This window comes from Phocoena sinus, chromosome 16 (assembly GCF_008692025.1).
Source record: "Phocoena sinus isolate mPhoSin1 chromosome 16, mPhoSin1.pri, whole genome shotgun sequence".
NCBI classification, from domain to species: domain Eukaryota; kingdom Metazoa; phylum Chordata; class Mammalia; order Artiodactyla; family Phocoenidae; genus Phocoena; species Phocoena sinus.
Genome location: NC_045778.1, coordinates 56269974 through 56295083, shown reverse-complemented (window position 1 = coordinate 56295083; position 25110 = coordinate 56269974). Strand labels below are relative to the sequence as shown.

The 25110-nt window shown below is 43.1% G+C and overlaps 1 long non-coding RNA gene and 1 other non-coding gene across 3 annotated transcripts in view; both read right to left on the bottom strand.

Annotated features, from left to right (window-relative positions):
- Positions 1-10142: 10142 nt before the first annotated feature.
- The window catches only part of LOC116741533, a 36277-nt gene continuing 21309 nt past the window's right edge, over positions 10143-25110 (bottom strand). For both annotated transcript variants that reach the window (XR_004346193.1, XR_004346192.1), the window contains 2 exons: positions 12817-13205; positions 10143-11836 (listed from right to left, as the gene is read on the bottom strand). This is a non-coding gene — a long non-coding RNA (uncharacterized LOC116741533). The remainder of the gene's footprint in view (positions 11837-12816; positions 13206-25110) is intronic.
- TRNAD-GUC lies at positions 11083-11154 on the bottom strand. Its single transcript has one exon. It is a non-coding gene; the product is annotated as a tRNA-Asp (tRNA).

The following is a 25110-nucleotide window of genomic DNA, read 5'->3' as shown; positions in this document are numbered from 1 at the left end:
GAACTTTAAGAGGCAAGGCAGCTTCCTGAAACGTGTGAAAGAAAATGATCAAAAAAGAAGGGAGCCAGAGAGAGAGGTACCTGGGTTCAACTAAAGCTCCACCCAGAGAAGCACACTTGTGAGGGGTCTGAGCTGCTGGAACCTATTCTCTATGAATTCATTGCTTAATAGGACTTAAAAAAAAACAGACAAAAAACCCCACAAACCTATTCCATGAAAAAAAATCAACTCCACTATTTGTTCTCAGCTTGCTTGGGGGTAGAGGACAGAAACTGAATTCTAGGTTCATCATGGTTTAATCCCCCTCCCCTTGGGGTATTTGACAGGAGATTTTCCTGGGATCTTGAAACAGTTTATTAACCTGCAAATAAGCCTGGCCCTTTCCGTGTCTCCAAATATGACGTCTGTGTGCACATGCAAGCATATGCTTACGGTTGGCGGCCTTGTCTCTCCTATGAACTTGGAATCACTTCCAAGCTCCTGGAAGTGAGAATTTACGTTCATTTTTACAATAACATGAATATGTACATTTGATTTCCTCTGCTCAAATTGTAAACGCAATTTAATGTTTAAGGGGCTCAGTGGAAAACACTTGATGTGCAAATCTCCCCACAGAAGCACCACAGAGCCAGTGAAAGCATCCCAGGGGATCTGTGCAATATTTAGTTCACTGAAGTTACCCAGTCCTTCTCCAGCCTCACACCAGCCTCTGAGTGATAAACATACTATTTAGGGGACTGATACATATAGGGCTCAATCCTAACTAACAGTACCTTAGATTTGCTGACACTTGACTCAACTCATTGTACTTTCACATGCATTATCCTCATAACCAGACTGGGAGGTGTACTGGATGGATATTATTATCTCCATTTCATTGATGAAAAGCCAAGTCTCAGAGAGGATATGAGATTTGCTGAACGTCATATGGCGAATCAGCAGAAGAGGTGGAACAAGGACCAAGAGCCATGGACAATCAACGAGATGAGGGACAGAATAGAAAACTTGTAGCACTGTTATAAGAAGATGCATCAGACAAATGTATGAGGAAGGCAGCTACAATTTATGAGTACTTACTATGTGCCAGATAGTGTGAGAGGTGCTTTATATATATCACCACATGCAAGGTCATAGAAAACATGTGGGGTTGTGATTATGTGGGGGGATGACTATTTATTGTCTCATTTTACAGAAAAGGAAATTAGGAGTCTAAAAAGATGAGGAATTTGCTCGAAGTACTGGAAGGAAATCCATTCTCCACCTATTTACAAGAATATCCCAGAATGTATAGATGACCAAGCCCTAGTCATTCCTGAACCTCAGCTTCAGTCTCTACTTCTCCTCAGCCTCCGCCCTCACTACCAATCTTCATTTTCACTTCATCTTCATTCTCAATTTCAACCTCATCCTTAACTTCATCTTCCCCTCCGCATGATTAGGGAGAATCAGTCTCAACAAATGGTCGTTGAGGATAAGGAATTTCATGTTGCCTGAGTAACCCCACCTAGTCTCCAACTTGCCAGCACAATTGCTGACACACCATCTTTCTCATGCCAGTCTGTAGATAATTGTTTTCAAATATTTCTGTGGAATATGTTTGTGTATTGTTTCCTCCATTAATTTGTAAGCTCCCTCCGGATAGGAGTTATGGCTCTATTTTGCTCTCTAGACTAAGAAGCTGGTATAGTTATTTTTGCATTGTGGGAAGTTAATATATATTTGTCCTCAGTAATGACGATTTCTCTCACATTGCGTACACAGGTTTTCTTCACTGATCATTCTCATTTGCTTTTTGTGTGGGACCCAGAGGTTTATCATTTTTTCTTATTTTCATGATACATTATTCACTATTACCATTAGATCGCACTCACTGTATTCATTTATTCATTCAACAAACACTTATTGTGCTAAGTAACAGGAATACAAAAAGAACAAGATAAAATAATAGACTTCAAGTCTTGGGGCATCAACTAAGTTTTTCTCACTTTGAAATCATTTTATTTATTTTGGCTCTGTAGTTTGCAAGTAGTAATTTGAATACAAAGACTGGCCATAATTTTGTAAAAAACAATTGTTGGATTATTCTTGCAAGGACAGGAGAGACAGCATTTTTTGTTTGTTTGTTTGTTTTTTAAAGAATATGTTGGGGGTAGGAGTTTATTAATTTATTTTTGCTGTGTTGGGTCTTTGTTTCTGTGCGAGGGCTTTCTCTAGTTGTGGCAAGCGGGGGCCACTCGTCATCGCGGTGCGTGGGCCTCTCACTATCGCGGCCTCTTGTTACAGAGCACAGGCTCCAGACGTGCAGGCTCAGTAGTTGTGGCTCACGGGCCTAGTTGCTCCGCGGCATATGGGATCCTCCCAGACCAGGACTCGAACCCGTGTCCCCTGCATTAGCAGGCAGATTCTCAACCACTGTGCCACCAGGGAAGCCTCAAGACAGCAGCTTTTGAGGTCTTAACATGATTCTTTTGAAATGGTCTTTAGCCACAATATGTCTGAATTTCCTCTTACATTTGTCATACCTTGCATTCCTCTAGCATTCAACCAGATTCTTCAGGTTATTTCCTTTTTATGAGAAAGAAGCTTAGGTTAAATAAAAGGGGCCCCCCAAAAGTAATAGGATGCCAAAGAAACATTAGGAACCACTTTACAAAAAAATGAGATCCTTTCATGATTCATGGTCTTTACCCTGTAAGGAGATTTATTTACTGTCTTGGAATAACCCATCCAAAAATAGTTGCAAGATGTCCACGGTCAGAGAATATCACAGACTGGAGCTGTGGAGATGCTAGCCGGATGGAATCTTGGTGAAGGGCTGGGTAGGGACACATGCTGCCCTTTCTTCTTAGTGTGCTGATTTAGTCCTGGGGTAGATCAGTGTGTGAAAGAAAAGAAAGGTACCGGGTTCCCTTTCCTAGGAACTTCTGAGTAGGAAGACACTTTGTTACATTTTTTAGAAGACATCCAACTGGATAAACATCACTTTGTTTCTGAGATCATAAAGAATAAATTTCAGAACCTCGTCCCTACACATTGCATCCATCAATCTGTTTGATTATGTCGTTACTGTCATAATTTCGACTCTCCAACGTGGTTCACTATGGTGGTTTTGCAGTATAGACGAGAGCAATAAATATTTCAGAAGAATGGGATATACTCTGTGGTACAGTGCAGGTAAGAAGTTGGTGAGCATCCTTCATCCAGTACCTTTCCCCTTTCCTACATCTTTATTTTTCTAGGTACTTCACAATCTGAGGAACTTTTATCTCCCTAAACTTATTTTTCATATGGTTTCTCAATCAAAACCATTCTCACAGGTTAGGTCAAGTTTCCTTACTTTCATCCCTCCCCCACAGGATATAATCCCTTCCTCAGTTCCTCTTGGGAGGAATGCCTTTTCTGCCTTTCCCAATCCTTTCCTTCCTCCAAGGTCCACTTTAGACCCATGTCCTCCATCAAGTCCTCCCTGACAGCTCCTGCCCAGTTCCCTCTTCCTTCTCTGACCTCCAGCTACACAATGGTATGTGATAATAATAGCCTTCACTGGCCCACTGGTTGACAAAGCACTGCACTCACTTGAGATTTTCACAAGTCCCTGAGGTTTGTAAGGAGACTTTTCTTGTCCCGTCAGAGAGAATGAAAAACTATCCCAAGGCCCTATTGCAAATGGCAAAACTGAGATGTCAGCCCAGGTCCTTAAAGTCCAAAGCTTTCCCACTATAGTCTTTTGTCTCTCACACTTCCATATGCCAACAGTGCCTAGTTCAGAGTGGAGAAAAATTAGACTCTGTGAGGGGCATGGTCTCCCTGAGAGCTAGAGAAGGGGGGATATCACCAAAGCACTGCAGAATGAAGACATGAATTCACTTGTTTGTTATGAGATTTTTTTTTTGAACCAAAGAAAAGAGGTATTTAAAAAAAAAAAAATGCCAGCAGAGAAAATCTCTCTCCTTTGGCTGGGTGACATTTCATGCCTGTTCATATCGTTATGTCAGACTTTGAAAAACGAAGAGCTAACGCAGTCTCTTTCCTCACTAGACAGAAGGAAGAGCTGGGTATTTCCCCAGTAGGAGACACGAATGTAATGATTGAAACATTAGGATTGAGGCTGAGTCACTGGCATTGGGAGGGTGGTGGGTCAGAGCCTTCCCCAGAGCTTTCAAAGCTGGCAAATGTACTTAGGGCTGTAGTTACACACACCTGTTGGCTGCAGCCAGTGCTGGCATTGTCAGCATCTGGAACGTGGGTCTGGGAAAATCTCCAGCTGTCCTTAGTTCTTTCAAAATAGATCTTCTCCAGATCAAGGCACTAGTATTTTATGTTTTAATAACTTAAAAAGTAATTTAGGATTCATAAGTAGTTGCAAAATGCTACAGAGATTTCCTATGTACACTTCACCCAGCTTCCCCCAATGATAATAACTTACCTAGACAGAGTTGTTTGTTTTTGATGTAGTATATAAGAACAAATACTTAATCATTATCTATGATGTTTCTAGGGATTGATAAGCTCAGTTGGGTGGTTCTCACGTGGGGTCCTTCATTCAGTGACTATCAGATGACAGCTGAGTCTAGAGTCATCTGAAGGTTTCTTCACTCATGTAAAGCTGGGCTGGTAAAGTATCTCTCTCCATATGCCCTTTCCCAGCTCCAGCTTCCTAACAGCAGGGTGGTGTCAGGGTAATCAGATTTCTTGTATAGTGGCTGGTTTACTCCAGAGCAGTTGTTCCAGGAGGTCTGGGTGGAAGCTGCAAGGCTTCTTATAATGTAGTCTCGAAAGTCCCAGAACTTCCTTCACTTCCATCACACTCTATTGGTCAAGCAAGTCACTCAGGCCAGCCAGATTCAAGGAAAGAGGACTCAGACTCCACATAACAATGGGAGAAGCAGCAAAAAATTGACAGCTATCTTTAATCCACAGCTGCCCTGCAGTTTGGTTATTCCCAAGTGGACAAGCATGCTAAGGAACAGCTCATTAGAAGCGTTGTTTATGTCATTAGTAGGTTAAGTCCTCAGGTCTGGCCCTATGAGAATTCTCATCCAGTCACAGGGTCACAGCACCAGTAGGCAGCATATGCTCAATAAACGTCATCTGATAGAGCAACTGAAACACCTTCTCAACCCACACATAGTAAGTGGAAATTAATAGGGAAGTAGTGACTATCTCTGTGGACTTTAGGGTAAACCCTGGAATTGGCCTTGTACTGCTGCATCTTCCATTCTCCAAATAGGCTGGAATCCATCACGTAATTTTTGCTCTATTTGTGTCTGTTACAGAGTAATCCGCCTGGACTAGATAAGGCACTGTGCTAGGTACTATGTGAGTTACCAAGATTACTTGCGCCTGGCTTTTGCTCTCAGGAATGTTGATAACAATTCCTCACTACCTTTCTGTTGGGGTCTTATTTTCCTGCCTCAGTGTTAGTAAGCATGGCTAGAAAAATGGTGGGGAGGGGAAACGGTCAGGGGAAGCAATCACCACGATTGTCGTGATCGTTAAAACAGGTTACTCCGTGAGGAGAGCAGCAGCTTGCTGTTTTCTTCGGCCGCGCTACACGGCTTGCGTGATCTTAGTTCCCCGAACCTGGGCCCTCAGCAGTGAAAGCGCGGAGTCCTAACCACTGGACCGCCAGGGAATTCTCAGCAGCTTGCTTCTTGATAGCAGCGTCTATGGGAGGGAAACATCCTTCCGGTTCTCTCTTAGGCGAAGAGCAGGGGATAGGGATTGGCATGTTGGATCTCGATTCTTTTTTTTTTCACCTTAAAAATGTACCCTCGGGCTTCCCTGGTGGCGCAGTGGTTGAGAGTCCGCCTGCCGATGCAGGGGACAAGGGTTCGTGCCCCGGTCCGGGAAGATCCCACATGCCGCAGAGCGGCGGGGCCCGTGAGCCATGGCCGCTGAGCCTGTGTGTCCGGAGCCTGTGCTCCGCAACGGGAGAGGCCACAACAGTGAGAGGCCCGCGTACAGCAAAAAAAAAAAAAAAAAAAAAAAAAAAGTACTCTCATCCGTGCCCAGATGCCAAATCATCTGGGGAACAATTCTTTGAGAACGCATTTTCTGTGTGAAAAGAAAAACTTCACCGAGGAGTGGGGACCATCCAACTTACGGTGGGTGGAGTTGGGGAAGTCTTGGGTAGGAGCACAATGTGCTGCAACGGAAGCTGAAGCGAGGAGAGAGCTAAGAATGAACCCTGCTGCTTGAACTAAGGGAGAGGCGCAAACTGAACAACTTAACTGGCTTGTGTATTGAATATGCTTCCTGTGATCCTCTTCCTCAGATTAAGGTTCCAGCCCTGGGATTTGCAGGGAGGAAATTCAGTGGAGAGGAAATTAGGTGGGAAAATGGGTGTGCCTGACAATAGCAGAACTGAGTGAAAGGGCGCCACCTGGAGACCTTTTCTGGTGGTGGGAGCAGAAAAGAGGAAACGGGGTGCATCTGGGAAGCGGTCTCAGTCTGAAGAGAGGAAGAAGGTTTTCGCCTGAAACTGCCGTATAAACAGTGTCAGAATAGTGGTGTTCTGGGTTTGTAGAATGAGCTGGAAGACAACTGTGCATGTCTGAACCCTGAAGAGTGTTATTAAGTGGAAGGGGAAAGGCGGCCTTAAGCATGAGGATGGAGGAAGGGGAGAAGCCATTAGACAAATCCCAAGAGTTGGGCTCTTGGGAAGCCCCCTTGGCTGTGGTATTGCCAGTTCTCTGAATGTGCCACGCTCTTTCACACCTCTGGGCCTTTGCCCATGCTGTCTTTTCTGCCAGGAGTACTCTCCTCTCTTCTTGGGCCTGGATGATATGAGATGCAGTGGAGGGGCTTCCCTGGTGGCGCAGTGGTTAAGAATCTGCCTGCCAATGCAGGGAACACGGGTTCGAGCCCTGGTCCAGGAAGATCCCACATGCCGTGGAGCAACTAAGCCCGTGCACCACAACTACTGAGCCTGCGCTCTAGAGCCCACGAGCCACAACTACTGAAGCCTGCACGCCTAGAGCCCATGCTCCACAATGAGAAGCCACAACAATGAGAAGCCCGCGCACTGCAACAAAGAGTAGCCCCCGCTCACCGCCACCTAGAGAAAGCTCATGCACAGCAACGAAGACCCAACACAGACAAAAAACAAACAAAAAAAAGATTCAGTGGAAGCTTCAGAACCTTCGGGAGTCCTTTACTGATGATTCTCAGTTTGAATTAGGGCCCCCTCTTCTGTGTCCCTTGTAACTTGGGGCTCCCATTGGACATGAGCTCCATTAAGGTAGAGATTGTGTCTGTCTAGCTCACTGTAACACTCCTAGTGCCTAAAACTTGTAAATTGTTAATAAATATCTACCGAATGCGATATCTCTGTTGCAGCAGTTATCCTAGGTATGAAAATTGTATAGACTTCTCTGTCTCTCCCACCAGACTTTAACTTCCTGAAGGCAGGGACCATGGCCTATTCATCTTGGTATCCCCAGCACAGTAGCTCAGAGCCTGGGAGGGAAATAGAGGATGGTTTATCAATACTTGTTGAATGAATATAAAAGGGGGCAGTCTGGGGGTACATGTAAGCTAGTCAGCTAGTTAGTGATTCTAAGTTCTGGCTCACAGTAAGATCACCAGGGGAGCATTAAAAATACTGCTGCCTAGGCTCCACACCAGACCAATCCAAACAGAATCTCCTGGGTCCAGGCATCGGTATTTTTAAAAAGCTTCATAGGTGAATTAATATTGGGAACCTCTGGTCTAGGCTCTAAGGGAATGTCAGAATCTAAGGCAGCCAAGAGAACATTCCAGAAGAGAGCCCCTTTCTGCTGGAAAGGGAAGGGTTTTAGTTCTCTTCCAAAACTGGGTAGGTACTAGAGCAGAAAAGAATAAAGAAGCCTAGATTCTATACTAACACTCAGTGGGTTCTCTATAGGAGAAGAACTGAGGTAGCCAAATGAGCTCTGCTTTTAAGAAATTAGGGCATTTCCAAGGATAATCTTTACCAGAATTCCCAGGGCCAGCAGAATCAGTATTACCTGGGAGCTTATTAGAAATGCAGATTCTCTAGACCCCACCCTCCCAGACCTATGAATCAGAATTGGTATTTGCACAAGATCTCCAGGGGATTTATATGCACACTGAAGTTTAAGAAGCATTGTTCTGAAGTAGTTGTTCCCAAAGTGTGGTTGGGGTACCAGCATCATCTGGGGTAAGGGATGGAGTGGAGTCGGGGGGCTTGTAGTTATCACGCTTTAGTTTGCATCAGAATGACCTAAAGGGTTTGATAATCTCATATTGCTGGGACAATTTCCAGTCCAAATGGAAAATAATAAACCCATAAACCCCCTCATTCAGTAGGTCTGGGGTGCGGTATGAGAATTTGTATTTCTAACAATCAACATCATCCCAGGTGATGTTGATAGTGCTGGTCTGGGGACCACACCTTTGGTTATTACAAATAAGCCTGCTATGACCACTCACATACAAGTCTTTGTATGGACATATGCTTTCATTTATTTGGGGTAAATATCTAGGAGCAAAATTGCTGGATCATGCGAGAGTTATGTTTTAATTTTAAAGAAATTACCAAACTATTTTCCAAAGTGGTTGGACCATTTTACATTCCCACCAACAGTGGACAAAAGTTCTAGTTCCTCCACATTTTCACCAACCCTTGGTATCATCTGTGTTTGAATTTTAACTATTCTAATAGATACATGGTAGTATTTCATTGTGGTTTTAATTTGCATTTCCTTAATGTCTAATGAAGTTGAGCATCTTTTCATGTGCTTATTTGTCATCTACATGTCCTTGTGGTGAAGTGTCCAGATCTTTTGCCATTTTCTTATTGGATGGGTTAATTGTTTATTATTGGGTTTTTTCTTATTACTAAGTTTTGAGAGTTCTTTATTTTGGATATAAGACTTTTATTATATACATGATTTGCAAATATTTCCTTTCAATTATCATTGTCTTTTCATTCTCTTAGTAGCGTCTTTCAAAGAGCAGAAGTTTTAAATTTTGATAAAGTCCAATTTACCAATTTGGTTTTTTATAGAATGTGCTTTTAGGGTTGTATCTAAGAAATCTTTACCTAACCCAGGGTCACAAAGGTTTTCTCCTATAAATTTTATAGTTTTAGGTCTTACATTTAAAGCTATGGTCCATTTTTCATACACAGATCTCCAATTTTTTCATCATCATTTGTTGAAAACACAATCTATGTCTTTAATATCTCTCTACATCGCTTTGTAGTTTGCAGAGTGTAGTTCTTTCATACCTGTTGTCAGATTTATACCTAAGCATTTTATATCTTTTAATACTCTTGTAAATAGTACTATTTAAATTTTCATTTCTGATTGCTCATTGCCAGTATGTGGAAATACCATTAACTTTTGTGTATTGATCTGGTATCACGCAACCTTGCTAAGCTCATTAGTCCTAGTAGTCCAGACCACATTGTCCTTTCCATATTTCTATAAATATTCTGGAGCTTTGTTCTAGGATTTGGTTAAATCACTTGGGAAGAGCTTAATGCTTTAGGGTCTTGTTTTTAAGATTTGTTATATAGGACTGGGGCAGTGTTCAGCCTAGGACTAATTAGTCTTTACTACAGAGCGGTATCCTTCTGTGTACTCTTATCCCCCCACCCATGAATCTTGAAGTTTTCAAGTCTGGCTGGTGAGAACAGACACTCTTCTTAGCCCTATGTGAGTGCCAGTCCATTACCTCTAACCTTTTTAGATGATTCTCTGGCCTCAGAGAGTTTATTTATATGTATGTGCTGATCAGTCCTCAGCTGAATACTCAAATGAGAACCTTCTGCAAACCTCTAGAACTTCCTGTTTCTGTGCAGTTCTCTCCTAAGAACTCCAGCAGTCTTAGTCTCCTCAGACTCTCAGCTTTGTTTTCTCAACTCACCGAGTTTGCCTGGCTCTGCCTGGGCACCCTCTCTGTGCTATGGCCTGGAAACTCTCTCAAGGCAGTAATCTGGGGCAATTATAGTGCTTTACTTCATTTGTTTCACATCTCTCAGGGATCACTATCCTTCTTTGCCTGATATTCAGTGCCTTTCAAACCACTGTTTCAGATATTCTGTCAATTTTGGGGGTTGTTTCATGTGGGAGAGTAAATCAGCCCTTAATCATGGCCAATAGTTTGCATTTAAAATGTAAAGCATGCTTTTATCCTGGAAAGTATTTATATATTTTATAGAATTAAAAGTAATTGGCTTATGTATTTCTCAACTATAACTATAGTTTTCTTCACCTGAAAACTGTTCCTAAGTGAATTGCCCTTTGCTTTAAAAGCAACCTCATTGCTCACTCCAAGATGTTAGAACAGAGCTGCATCTGAATATAAACCAAGCTGTATTAAATCACTGTGTGTGTATTTCACAATGATTGGCAAAACACAACTGTAGTTCTAGGTACAGCCACTTGAACTAGAGCAGCAGCATTAAATCTTCGCCTCACTCAAGTATGGACATTCTGTGGTTTGCTTTACAGCTGACACGTCAAAGCCATTATGAGGAAGAAGATGAAACTCAAAGGTAACATTTATAAACATATGCTCCCTGCTCTTAGATTAAGTGTCCCTGAAGACTTCAACCTAAAGTGAACCTCTGTAAGTCAAAATCCTGATCATGCACATGCTGATGTCTTCTATTTGGATAGCAGTGGGAATTGTTAAGTGACTATGTGACGATAGTGGAAGCACAAGCATTTATTTGAGAGTGTTGAATAGGGGGAGGTGCAAAATGTGAAGCAGTAACAAATGAAAACTGCCTGTAGACATAGAGGAATGACAGGAATATATTCAGTCATGTTTTGAAGTATTAAAATGTAAGTACACTCTAGAAATAATACAGATTCTGAGGCCTGGATTCAAATCCTATTGGTGACAATTATAGCCGTGTAACCTTGGGGAAGTCGCTTTACGCTTCCTCAGTTCCCACAGTACTACCTTACAGGGCTGTTGCAAGAATTAAATGAAATAATACGTGCAAAGCACTTATAATAGTGCCTGGACACAATGAGCTCAATCTAATCATTAGTCGTTGGTTCCACCATCATCATTTTGTTTTTTTTTCATATTTTGGCCACCATGCAGCTTGTGGGATTTCAGTTCCCTGACCAGGGATTGAACCTGGGCCATGCCAGTGACAGTGCCTAATCCTAACCACTAGATCACCAGGGAACTCCCATCATTATTATTACTGTTGTTTTGGAAAATTGCATGTGCAAGGGCAGGAAGGAATGTAGAATGTGTAAAGCGCCAACAGGGAAGGTCTCCTTGAGAAGGTGGAATCTGAGCTGGGTTTTGAAATATAGAAAGAACTTATGATGGATATAGGCAGTGATTCTGGGTGTAGGAAACAGAATGAGCCAAAGTTCAAAGAAAGAAAAAAGTTGGAGGTGTGAGGAAGTCGAGCTGGCATGTATGGTGTGGTTGGGCAGTAGTGATAAGGCAGGAAGGGAAGAAAATTACAGGGTTTGGCAACTGTTTAGATGTGGCAAATTAGGAAGGAGGTATCATGTACAACCCAGATATAAGCTGGACATCACAAGGCTCAGTCTCAAAGCAATGCTGAACTGAAAAACAGTCTAGCAACCAGAACTATTTTAAAACAAATTCAAATTTTTCTTGGCATTTTCTAAGAACACTAAAAAGCATAAATTTTAGGAACAATTCTTAAACTTCACTTTCCTCACCTGATTCTTACATTTCATCAGCTCTGGAGCTCCTCACTGTCTTAACCCCTCACTTTCCATTTCTTCTGTTCTGTCTTTTGTTCATCTCCTCCTTTCCTTCTGCCTCTTCAGTCTTGTCTCTGTTTATCCATTCTCCTTATTTTGAATCACAAAGCCTAGGGACCATCCTGGAAAAGGCAGAACTCTACTTAGAGGGCAGGCTTAGCAAAGCTATCAAAGACAATATTCTCTTCATGGTGGGTGGTAGAGAAGTTTACGTTGTGACAGAGAGGTTATGTACCAATACTCATGTTAATACATTTTTTAAATCAACAAAGATAACACTAACACTTCAAGTCTTGGTGATAGGCTAATGGGGGGTATGTATCATTACACAAATAGGGAAACCAAAGAACAGAACTCAAGATGTTGAGTTTGGAACAGAGCATTTGTTGGAGACACAGCATCATTCCAGAAGTAGGTAGGCAAAAGAAAGCTGGATAAATAGATCAGGAATTACATGGATTTGGACATGATCCTCGAAGAAATGATAGTTCAAGATGTGGGAATGAACGAGAAGAGAAATATAGAGAAAATATAGAGAAAGATGAGAGTTAAGGACAGAACTTTAGAAAATACCTACATTTCAGGATAAGAGTTGACAAGAGGATTCAAGAAAGGAGAGAGTGGTCCTGGTCACCTTACCCAGATGAATTCCATCAGAATCTCTGGAGGTGGAATTCATGCATTAATATTGTCGACACCTTCTCCAGCAATTCCATGTGCAACCAAGGTTGAAAACCATTGTTCTAGTGGTTTATGTGATGATACTTAATGGTTTTTATGGTGGTGGGAGAAAGCAGTTGTTAAGGAATAAAGTCCTAGTTTATTGGATTTAAAAACCAGAAACTCTTAACATGAGGAACCTGGGGCTCAAAGAGATTAATTGTGTGGCCTTAAACGAGAAATTTAATGAATTTCCAACCTTGTACTTACCTCTCACGGTCTTAGACACAGACTCCTCTCCCTCGTCCTCTCTCACCCACTCCTCCCCACCCCAGCCCAAGTCCTCCACTACCCTTGCCCTGAGACTCCCAAGGCTGTTCAGTCCTTCCAAAGGCTCTCCATTCAGATTTTAGAACACATTTCTGAAAGGCTGAAGTCTCACCTGAGGTCTCTTCAGCAGCAGCAGACTAAACCACACTGTCAGAGGAAAACCCCTTAAAGGCTGTCTCATAACTTCGTGAGCCTGGGGAGAAGGTTAACCTCTAGAAGAAAATGGGGTGGCGGGGAGCCTGTATTTTGAGGTGCTGGAGGTGGAGAAGCTCTGACTTCTTCTAGCACAGCCCGCTCTGTGCTGTTTATGAATTGGCGTCGAAGTCTGGGCTGTGGTGGCGAGCCTGCCAGAGCTGATGAGGACACAGCATTTGTGGGAATTCTGTGACTCCAGAAGGCGAAAGGTCAGTTTCTTTTCATTGACAGTGTTCTTGCTGCCCGAGGGTTTATCTTTGGGAATCTTGACTGGTTTCCAGGGTTAGGCCTCACCTCTATTGTTATCTGGAAACACAGGAACAGCCCTGTTGTCGTGCCAGACTGGGTTAGACATTGGACCCCATTCCCCACGGCACTGTAATCACGCCCTCCCCCAACGAATGAAGTCCTACAGTCTTCCAAAACAGCTGGAAGAGGATTTTTAAAGATACACAAACCTGCTCACGTTCCTCTCATACATAAACATTCGGGCTTGATTTGTCCTACCCTTGTCTTTCATTTTTTCTCTGGGCTCCACAAGCCCATACCCATGAATATGATCCAACATTGGAATGCACTCTGAAGCTTGAGGACACGCCTGAAATCCCCTGCAAACACTTGTCTTTCACTCATCCCGATACCCTGAAAAGATGTGCACATGTAACCCCTGAACTCACACATAACTCCACCAGCTCACAGTCACACTAAAAGTGGGTTTGAGTTACACATGTGCTTGCTTACACCTCGGCTCACACACTCCCACCTGAACGTTCATGTACACAGGACCTGTTCATTCCTAGCAGAGCCAACATCTGTGTTCATGGCCACATTGAAAACACACCTTCAGGTTCCTAAGAAACAAATGGCAAGAGAGAAGGGAAACAGGGCAGCTGAGAGAACGGCCCTGCTCCTTCTGCTTCTGTCCTGAAGCAAAGCAACCAGCAACTTTTGGGCTAACTTGGTGCGTGGGGCCCCAGTGTAGACTTTTACAACAGGCCCTGATATGACTCCAAGGATGAAAGTAGCAATCTCCTCCCCAGCCACGTCTGCTGGGTTCTTCCAGCTGTCTCCAGGGCAGTTCTCCCTAAATGCAAACTATTAGTATTTCCTGTTAAAACATTTCTGATAAATAAATGAATATATCATCTTCTCAACCCGAAGCAGGTCTGAAAGCAGCCTAGGAGCTACTCTGAGCTAAGGATGGACATGGACCACCCAGCACCAGCCCACTGGCCCAGGGCCAGTGCTGCTTTTGTTTGAATTCCTGTATGAGTAACTGCTCGCGTTGACGCCAGCCAAACTCAGTGAAATATTATTTTAATATTAAATAAATAGATGGTGGGGTGTGTTGATCTTTTTTTCCCCCCCAGTAAATTGCAGCATCACAACATTAGAAACTGGCTCTTGTATCCAGATTTCCTCAGATAGCAGAAGGAAGGGTGACATTCTCTTTGACCTTCCTCATGGAGTACTTACCCCCAGGAGACAGAAAAGTCCCAGTTGGTGATGACAGGACCCTATTTGGAGTAAGCTGGGAGTTCAAATGCTAACTTGTATGGGATCATCAACCACTCTTGCTAATTTTTCTAACTTATCTATTCTTTTCACTGTACAAAAGGCACATGCTCTTTATATAAAAGTCAGAAAGCAGAGATGAACAAGGAGCTGCTGAAATCCTACTACCCAGTAAGAGACAATTACTGCTAAATTTTGGTGACTGTTCTTGCTTTTACATATTTATATGTATGTATAACAGTCAATGAATGTTGATTTTATAAAAATGTACATTGTACATATGTATTTTTTTTACACAGAATTGATCTTGGGCATCTACTTTATGTCAGTAAAATACTCTCCTAAAACTCTACTTGTAAGGACTACATAATACTCCATCACATGAACATGCCACAGTACGCTCAACCAGCCTCCCACTGTTGGATATTAAGGTTGTTTCCAAGTTTTTTCTATTATAAACAACACTCCAGGGGGAAAAAAAAATCCTTGTAGCTAAATCTTTGCATACATCCTTAATTATTTTCTTAGGATAAAGTCCCAAAAGTAGAATTCTAAGACTTTGGCCACCTATTGTCAAATAGCCCTCTAGAATGATTATACCAATTTACATTGCCACCAGCAGGCAATCAAAATGTTCCCCTGCTTGAACCTCTGCCATGCTGCATATTATTCTTCAAAAACAATCTTTGACAGTTTGTTAGGCAAATAAAAGAAAGAAAGAAAAGAAAAGAAAAGAGAACCACCAACCAACCTTAAACATTTAACATGAGAGGTGAGCAATATAGAAGTCTTGCATGTCTGAATCTTTTTGGCAGCATGTCTTTTGCCATGTTGGGCAGTGAAGGGAAGAGACAGAAGAGGAGCCCCTGGCTGTGGTGGCCTTCAGAAAGGCTCAGACAAGCGAGAAGATGTCTTGACATCAGGTACAACTGGAGGAAGTCAATGCTCTGAAGCTCCAAGGTGAGCCAAGAGAAGAGGATCTCCCACAGGGGTTCCCCAAATGTATTCTCAATGAGATTCATTTATTTGAAGGGAAAAGACACTGAGGTCAAGGAGGTTTGGGGAGCAGTGGGATAAGCCAGGTTAGACCAGTTTCTTCACAGCAGGATTTCTCAGAACGTATAAAATGCTAATGGGGGTGCTGAAGCTCCAAGGGGGAGACATGGTATGCAGTGTAACCACAGATCCAGCTTTACCTCCTACCCCCCACCTCATCTTTTTTTATTTTCCACAAAGCATCTCATGGACCTGGAGCTTGGTGGAATACACTTTAGGAAATGAAGTCTGATGCCGCAGACTTCTTCACAGAAAGCAGAGGATGGCAGTTAGGACAAAAATGAAGGGATGGGGAAGAGAGAAAGAAGGAAACGAGAAAAAGCAGAACAGAGGGAAATTAGAAAAACAGGGGGATGGTAAAGAAACGTAAAGGGGAAAGGAAAGGAGAAAGGGAGGCAAAGAGGGAGGAAACATTTAAGAGAATGAGGATAAGGAAGTGTGGAGCAGGAAAGTACCACCAGAAAGACCCCTTCTTACTAAAACCACCTCCCCATTGCTTTGAGGAGAGACACAGGAGGGGCTGTGTCTTCTCTGTGCTCATCTCCCCTACAGACACCCAACGCCAGCATGTCACTCTCCACGCCTGGTTTTCTCTGAAGTGTGACCCATCCCACAGTCCCTTCCTCAATGGCTAATTACTTAAAATGCAAAAATTCATTTGCAAAGGAAGCTGAAAACAGTGGGCCCCAAAGTAACCCAGAAAAATAAAATAAGAAATTCCAAAAATATTTAATTACTGCATCTCTTATTATTGTGTGTAGCTTCTTGCAGTATAAGACATGACCAAAACTAACCAAACATTCTCTACTCAGCCAGGAAGTCTAGTTGCCTGAAGAGCAGATAAAGGCAAATTGACAGCTTTTAAAGCCCAACAGGGCCTTTTACCCAAAAGGGCCTGCTTTCAAGCAAACTGAAAGCACCAAAGTGGTAAAATAAATTCCTAAAAGCTTAAATGCTGTGCATGTACACAGTGCTAAACCCCTTAGAATTCTACAACAAAAAAGATACTTTACTTAATGGAAGCTGTTTTTTATTTTTTAAAAGTCTCAAGTAACACATGCTAAAGTAGAAACAGTATTTTGAAATAAACTCTTGGAGTGTTCATCCAAATCTGAAACCCCTAGAGTTCTCAGAAATATGGGGTAGGATTTGAAGCAGTTGCATTAAGATTGACACCAGATTTCATTAGAACAGTGATTCCCGACACCCTTAGTCACCATGACTCTGTTTTTGTTTTTTGTTTTGGGGTATTTTTTAGTATTATTCCCTGCAGTCAGTCACTTATCTCGGTTTTCCGTCTGTATTTATGTCCACAATTGCTCATGGGTTCAATGCTGGACTGTCAGGTTGACCAATAACATCCGCAAATTTTCTGTGATTTCAACAAATGTAGTGACTAGCATAATACACCCTGGGTTAGAGAATGGAGTTCTATTCTATCCAAAAGGAAACTTGCCATTTAGTTAACCTATTTAATCCTATCACAGATAAGGAGTTGGCCCTTCATATTATTAAAAATAAGACATAAGCCAATATTACTGACTTTGTAAATGTCCCAGAGGATGAAAATCCTCACATTTGAGATTTTTCTGAAAAACCTGCAGCTTTTAATATTTGCTGGCATTTTTAGAGTTGACTCATCTTAAGCCTCTAAACCTGGGGTGGCCAGTGATGGCACATGTGCTGCTGTTCTCATTTTCTGTGCCTGTGGCAGACATCTCTAATTGACCTCTGCAACCATTCCCACTGAGTGGTTTTCTTAACACAGTGTTCCAAGCAACCAATGGGTCAGAGCTGGTGCTGAAGATGAAACCAGCTTGTCTTTCCTGCTCTACCCTGAATCTTAGGTGATTTGTTCATAAGGCAAGGATAGGGGATACAGGTTCAGTATTCCTCTGAGTAAGAAAGCTTGAGATTCCATATTAAAGATGGAAGATGTAGAAATGAGGGGAACCAAGAGATGTAGAGGCACATGAAAATAAGATCCGACTTCTCCCCCATCCCCTTGACAGCTGATTATAAATAACCACTCCTCATCCTTTTTGCCTGTGTTCCTCTTCCTAGCACAAGTGCAAGGATCGGACAAAAAGGTATCGGAAAGGTTTGGTCCATGAATGGATTAGTCTGGGCTGGGGAAAGTTCCAAATGGTCTTGAAATAATACTGATGCCAACCCTACAGGGGCGATAGGGTCAGAGTTTCCTGGTTTCCCAAGTCTCTCTCTCTCACATTATCTCCTTGGAGCTTGACAGCCCTGTGAGAAAGGCCGAAGAGATGTCGTCTTCCCTTTTACTCACGAGGAAAGAGAAGCTTAAAGAATGTGATGTGATTTTGCAAGGTCTATGGCTGTGAAGGGATGGAATCGGAAAAGGAACTCAGATTTTAAAACTGAATCCAGCGCTTTTTTTGATGCACTTGTGCTACTCACATTGGGGTGTAAGCATGCCTGGATAGGTAGGGCAGGGCCAAGAGATCATTTCAAAGACTTGCTATAGGGGCTTCCCTGGTGGCGCAGTGGCTGAGAGTTCACCTGCCGATGCAGGGGACACAGGTTCGTGCCCCGGTCCGGAAGCTCCCATATGCCACGGAGCGGCTGGGCCCATGAGCCATGGCCGGCTGAGCCTGCGTGTCTGGAGCCTGTGCTACGCAACGGGAAAGGCCACAACAGTGAGAGGCCCGCATACCGCAAAAAAAAAAAAAAAAGACTTGCTATAGGGAATTCCCTGGCGGTCCAGTGGCTACTCCGTGCTTCCACTGCAGGGGGCAAGGGTTCGATCCCTAGATGGGGAACTAAGGGTCCCGCAAGCCTCGCATCATGGCCAAAAAAAAAAAAAAAATTGGTATAAAATGGCACTTAGGAAAACATTTTTATATAAAAGAGTAAGGCACATTATGAAGTAGAATGCAGAATTTGCATGACTTTTTACAATAAAATATAAGATTTCAAAGATATTGGCACACTTTTTTCTGGCCATGCCCCCAGGCCTTTGGATGGTGTGCTTTCATTGTTCTCTGCTGTTCTGGTGGAAATGAGTGAGAAGTACTGCTCTTCACCATGTTGCTTCTCACCTTTTCTTTCCTTCCCCTTCTCCTCCTTGTTCTTCTTTGTAATCTTCATTTATTTAGGTGACGATGCCACCCTCAGAGCCCCCCAAAGGCAGCTTGCCTGTGAATCATTTCAGAGGCGTGGAGCTGCCATGGTTAGGTTCTGGTGAGGCTCTCTTCCTGGCTACAAACAGCTGCCTTATCACATATGTCCTCACATGGTAGAGAGAGCAAGAGAGGCTTTCTGCCATCTTTTCTTATAAGGGCACTAATCCCATCATGGTGCTCCATCCTCATGACCTCTCTGGATGGCTTGATCCAGAGCCTGAACCCTGTCATCAAGGACTCTGATGTCCATAGCACTGCCTTCATACTGAGACTGATATAGTATGTCTGAGACTTTGTGCTTCCTAGTTCACCTCCAGTGAACATGTCTCGTTAGTTGGAATTATGGCATGGACTCATTCCCAAACCAATCACGATGGCCAGTGTGATGGGCTTTACTGATTCACTCAAACCAAAGTTCATTCCAAGAGCTGAAGGGTCAACCCATCCAAATTCCACAGCTGCTTCATAATCTGGGAAAGAAAGGAGTAGAGATGATGGGATGTGACTATGTTTGCCCACTACAATTTCCTCTTTAAAATTATCCACTTTAAAACTATTGACTGTGTTCTGCTACACGGAAAGTTGTAAGTAAAATGAACTGTCTAGCTGACCATCTGCCTGCTTATTATGAGCTATAGTGAACATCGTGGGAGAGGGTAATAATGGAATAGGACCCTTCAGAAAACACAAGGGAAATGCTGTGAATACTAAGGCCAAACACCCCTCTGAACTCTTATGTTGCGGCAACACAAAAGCATTCAAAAAAGGGACAGATGGACTTCCTTGGTGGCACAGTGGTTAAGAATCCGCCTGCCAATGCAGGGGACACGGGTTCGAGCCCTGGTCCGAGAAGATTCCACATGCTGCGGAGCAACGAAGCCCGTGCACCACAACTACTGAGCCCTTGGCTCTAGAGCCCATGAGCCACAACTACTGAGCCCATGTGCCACAACTACTGAAGCCCGCATGCCTAGAGCCCGTGCTCTGAAACAAGAGAAGCCACTGCAGTGAGAAGCCCGCGCACCATAACGAAGACCCAGCGCAGCCAAATAAATAAATTTATTAAAAAAAAAAAAAAAGAAAGAAAGGAACAGAAGTCCCTAATCCGCAAAACTGCATTCAGGGTTCCACTGGGTCCACATTCTACCTGCATCCACTCCCTCCTTCAGGCCTGGGAAGAGCCATCTTCATTCTTCTTCCATATGGAAATTTACATCACTTTGCAAAAGACTTTGGAATATATATAGTTTAAAAGTTGAGAATCTGTTATGCTAAGTGAAATAAGTCAGTCACAAGAGGAAATATATGTCAGTAATTATATGGTGTAATTACACTTACATGAGGTACCTAAAGTAGGCAAATTCATAGAGACAGAAAGTAGAACAGTGGTTGCCAGGGCTGGAGGTGGGGCAAATGGGGAGTACTGTTTAATGGGTACAGAGTTTCAGTTTTGCAAGATGAAGAGTTCTGGAGATGGATGGTGGCGATGGTTGCACAACAATGTCAGTGTACTTAATAGGACTGAACTGTATACTTAAAAATGATTACAGTGGTTTATGTGTATTTTACTACAATTAAAAAAATGTTGAGAATCATTTGTGGGATTTCCTTTTCTTAACCTTACTTTCAGCATAATTTTTTTTAATTTGTATTTTTATTATAAACATCTTACTTGAATAGTCAGCAAAATATTTTTTTTCCCACCTCAGGCACCTGGACTTTTTTTTTTTTTTACAGTTAAATTTAGACCTTCTATTGAGCTACTCTAGATTCACAATGTTTGTGTTTTTTTTCATCTAAAATGTTCCTGGGACTTTCCTGGTGGCACAGAGGTTAAGAATCCACCTGCCAATGCAGGGTACATGGTTCAAGCCCTGGTCTGGGAAGATCCCACATGGCGCGGAGCAACTAAGCCCACGCACCACAAACTACTGAGCCTGCGCTCTAGAGCCCGTGAGCCACATCTACTGAGCCCCGCGTGCCACAACTACTGAAGCCCATGCGCCTAGAGCCCATATTCCACAACAAGAGAAGCCACTGCAATGAGAAGCCCCCACACCACAATGAAGAGTAGCCCCCGCTCGCTGCAGCTAAAGAAAGCCTGCGAGCAGCAACAAAGACCCAACGCAGCCAAAGATAAATAAATAAATCTATTAAAAAAAAACTTTCTTTAAAATGTTGCTTTTCATTTTTACCCTCCTGATAATGGAGCTCTTTTGCAGCTCCTTTTTCCTTTCCCAAATGGAGTAACTTTAGTTAACTTTAGTGGTCGTTAGAGTTACCATAATCACACATTTTCTTGGAAGGATGACCATAGCCCAGTTGTGTTTTGGGTAGGATTCAGCAAAAGCCAAATTCTGCCACTAACTGGGGCTGCAGGCTGAGTGTCGCATCTTCCCCCAGGTGCTCAACAGTGACCTCCTCTGCCTGGTCCTTTATGAACAAGATTTCACTGGGTTGTCCCAGCTTCCCTGAGGTCTGTATATCACCACCATTACACACAGGGATACCCAGAGATGTTAAGTAAATTGTTCAAAGCTCATAGTTAGTGTCCTTGGCTCTAAGTTTTGTAATGTCGTTCTTTCTATACTACACTGCTTCCCCCCCAGTCTTTTCCCTCTACTCCAGGCATTAGGATATTTCCACACCTGAAATGGGGATTGAAAAAGCCGGCTGGGAAGAACTGGTGGTGGAATCCCTGCAGTGAGAGATGAGTCATCACAGCTTTCTGACTTGCCTCCCACTGTCTCCCTTTCCATCTGTCCAGTTCCTCCCAGTTCCCCCACTTCTCCAGCAGCCATCACCACACCTAACCCAAAGGGGCACATCGATCCTCTCCTTGAGCCAACCTGGGTAAAGGCAAATCTCCTGCTTCCCTTTTTTTTTTTTTTTTTTGTGGTACACGGGCCTCTCACTGCTGTGGCCTCTCCCATTGCGGAGCACAGGCTCCGGACGTGCAGGCTCAGCGGCCATGGCTCATGGACCCAGCCGCTCCGTGGCATGTGGGATCTTCCCAGACCGGGGCACGAACCCACGTTCCCTGCATCAGCAGGCGGACTCTCAACCACTGCGCCACCAGGGAAGCCCCTCTGCTTCCCTTTTTTGAGCAGAAACAAGGATAGCACTTTTCAAAAGTAAAGGAACATTACTATGAATGTAAGATAAATTGTAATACATTAGCATATGATAAATGACATGCCCACAGGCTCCGTGACTGTTCTGAGGCTGACCATAAAAGGCCAAAGAGGGCAGTGACCCAATTCCTGGAAATCCCCGACCCCTCTCCAAAATAGTTGGAATAATCTTCTCACTCATTAGCCTATGAAATTACCCAGTCCATAAAAACTAACCACCCCAAATTTTGGGCCCACTCTCAAGCCTTTTGAGACGAACCAAATTCTGTCTCTGGAGCGTGTCGTGCATCTCTCTCAATAAATCTACCTATCACTTTGCCTCTTGCTGAATTCCTTCTGCGCTGAGACATAAAGAACCTGAGCTTCAGTAAGTCCTGAGACCAGGTGTTCAATTTCGATTAAAAAGACAGCGAGTGGGTTCGAGTCTCAGCTTCACGGGGTTAAAGTCCCAATCTGAATTTTGGCTGGGTTCGAATCCCATCTGTGTCGTGTGGTTTCAGAGTTAAGAATGTGTTCAAATTCCAGCAATGCCCATCACTAACTAGCTGGGAGACCTCAGGCTGGGCAAATCTTTCCACCCCACCAAGTCCAATTTCCCTCCTATGTAGGGTTTCAGGGAAGATTGAAGAGGTAATGCACACAGCATTCAACAACCCCTCCCAAAGTTGTTCTGTTATCAATGACACTATGAGCTGGGTGTGGATACTCCAATTTCACAGATAAGGCAGCCTTTGAACCCAGGTCTGCTGTGGTCAAGGCCCAGGTTCTTTCCATCTCCCCACTGCTGTGACCCTCATGTGAGCACTTGTTCTCATACTGTCTTGCACCGTTACCATACTGTGCATTTGTGGAGGCCAGAACAGCCCTAAGTAAACAACTGTTTGAACTGAATGCATGAATGCCCATGTTAGTAAAAGGAGAGGAAATGATTTGAATTTGAGAGACAGAAAAAGCACTTGTACCAGAGGCTAACAGATTAATTCATGTAGACAGTCAGCCCTATTCATATAGATTGTACCATTTTGGATGCCTGGAGGGAGTGGGGAAGGCAGGGTGGTGGGATTGGAGGAATGGGAAAGTTGATCTAAAAAAACTCTGAATTATAAATTTTAACATATATTATTTTCAGATAATTGGAAACCTCAAACTGGGTTAAAAAGTATTATTAGAGACAGTGAAAACTGATAATATAATACGATTTTTTAATAACTATATTAGTACCATTATGTGAAAACATTCCTGTCCTATTCTATTCCAAAATCCTGGTTGCATGCATACTTTGCATTATCTCTCAAAACTAGTCACTTTAAATTCCAAATTAGCACCGAGTCCAAGTGAAGGTTTTTATTGGACTGTTGCTATGGGCAGAAAGTACTTGAAAAGAAGACACTACACCTTGGATAGGAGGTGCAGAGAGCCTTCCAGAGAGCAGGACTTCATGTCTTGAAGGAGGTTTATGCTTCCTTCACTCAGTCATTCACTTGATTTAGGAAGCAGACAATCAGCACGTGTAGGAACCCCAAAGGTCCCAGGTATGTGCAGTTAGTTGGGGGTAACACCACCATTGCTGGGAAGGCTTGATGTGGTTAGGGTTCTGGATGAATTGGTGGAAAGCGGGGAAGAGAAGGACGAACCCAGGGCCAAGGATTCCTCAGTGTGGGCATCTGCAGGTTCAGGTGGGTAGAAGAACAGACAGGTTAAAGCAGGTTGGATCACAGGTGACACAGTGAGGAAGCGCTCACGGGAGCGGCTCCCAAGCATGAATCCTCAAAATGAGTGTTGAAATGGGAATGAGATGAATCTGGGGACTTCACTCCTCCTGCAGTCAGTCTTGAGTCATTAAGTGGACTCTGGCTGATGTAGAAAGGGGATGGGTGAAGGCAGTCTAATAAGGTGCCTCCAAGCATGTTTGAATCCCAGTCTGTCTCAGGCTGAGTGATCTTGGTAAATTATTTAAACTTTAGGCTTCCATTTCCTCATCTGTAAAGTGGGGATGACAACAACAGTCGACAACCTGCCTCCTGGGATGTTATGAGGATTAAATAACTTGATGACTGTCACATGCTCAGCATTGTACCCAGTACCTAAGCACCTCCGTGCTCAGTATCAGGCAGTGATGATTATTATTGAACTGCAGGGGTCTAGGGCTACCACTTTTGGTTTATTAGCCCCTCAAGGGAGGGATCTATGGTTTTACCTTTAGTACTCATTAAATTATTTAGTTAACTATCACGACTGTTTATAAAATAACATTCAGCCATTTTGTAACATGGCTTCTGCTTCCAGTGATGACTAATACCTGATAGCAAGCAACCTCTCTGTGGACCTAGAACCAACTCTTCTAGGTTTTTTTTTGCACCAGAAAAAGAGACAGCTGAGCCACAGCAACACAGTTGAGCTGTCATGTGAGTCATCCCTGCTCCCATTGCATATCCTTAGATTACTCCCCGAACACATCAGATCCCAATAAAAGAGCCATCATAGAAAGAAAGAAGAAAGGAATATGAAAGCAGAAGTAGAGAACTGTCTGCCTGGAGGGTTGGAAGGCATTTCTGAAGGCTCTCCAGACCAAGCACCCCACAGTCAATTAAGTAACAGTGAAGTCAAGAAGGGGACAGAGAGAAGTGATGGGAGGAAGGAAAGGAGCCCTCCAAGGAAAGGTAGGTTACAGATTCTAAGGGGGTTCAACAGAAGCTTTGCTTCTAATTCCAGTGTTAACAACTCATCTATGCTATGTTAGACAGGCTGAAATTCTTGGGGAGTTGACAGGAGGTCTCTTCCCAGATCCTGAGGCCTCTGGCTGAGACTATCTTTTGCAAAGAGGCACCTGTAGATATTCTCATCAGATAACTAGGTTAAATTATAATAGACTTTTTTTCAACCCTAATTACTCTTTTCTACCTAGCTTTTGTAGTACTCATGTACAATATGTTACCACTTTCTTTCTCTGCCATCCCTTTTCTTTTTAAATGTTGTTTCTCTACTTCTCTCTTTCATTCAAAGTATAAACTTTTTTTTTTTAGAAAAGTCCCTTCGTTTCCTTATTTTCTCTCCCTCTGCCTCTCCAACTCTCTATCTGCTGTCCTTTGCCCTTCTGTTTTCTGATTATTTATTTCGTTTTCTGTTTTACTTGCCATTTATCTTGCTCTAACACTGCATATGAGCCTCTACTCATATCCAGGTCTACATCTTCAGCCCAAGAGAATACCATCTCTTCACAGGGAGGAAAAACTAGAAAAAACCCAGAGCTCTGGTTCTGACCCTTCTCTTATTGTGTGGCTCTGTTATTCCTTACTTCTTTTAATTCTTACTCTCAGCACTGAAAAGAGAGAATGACCCAGGATACTACTCAGT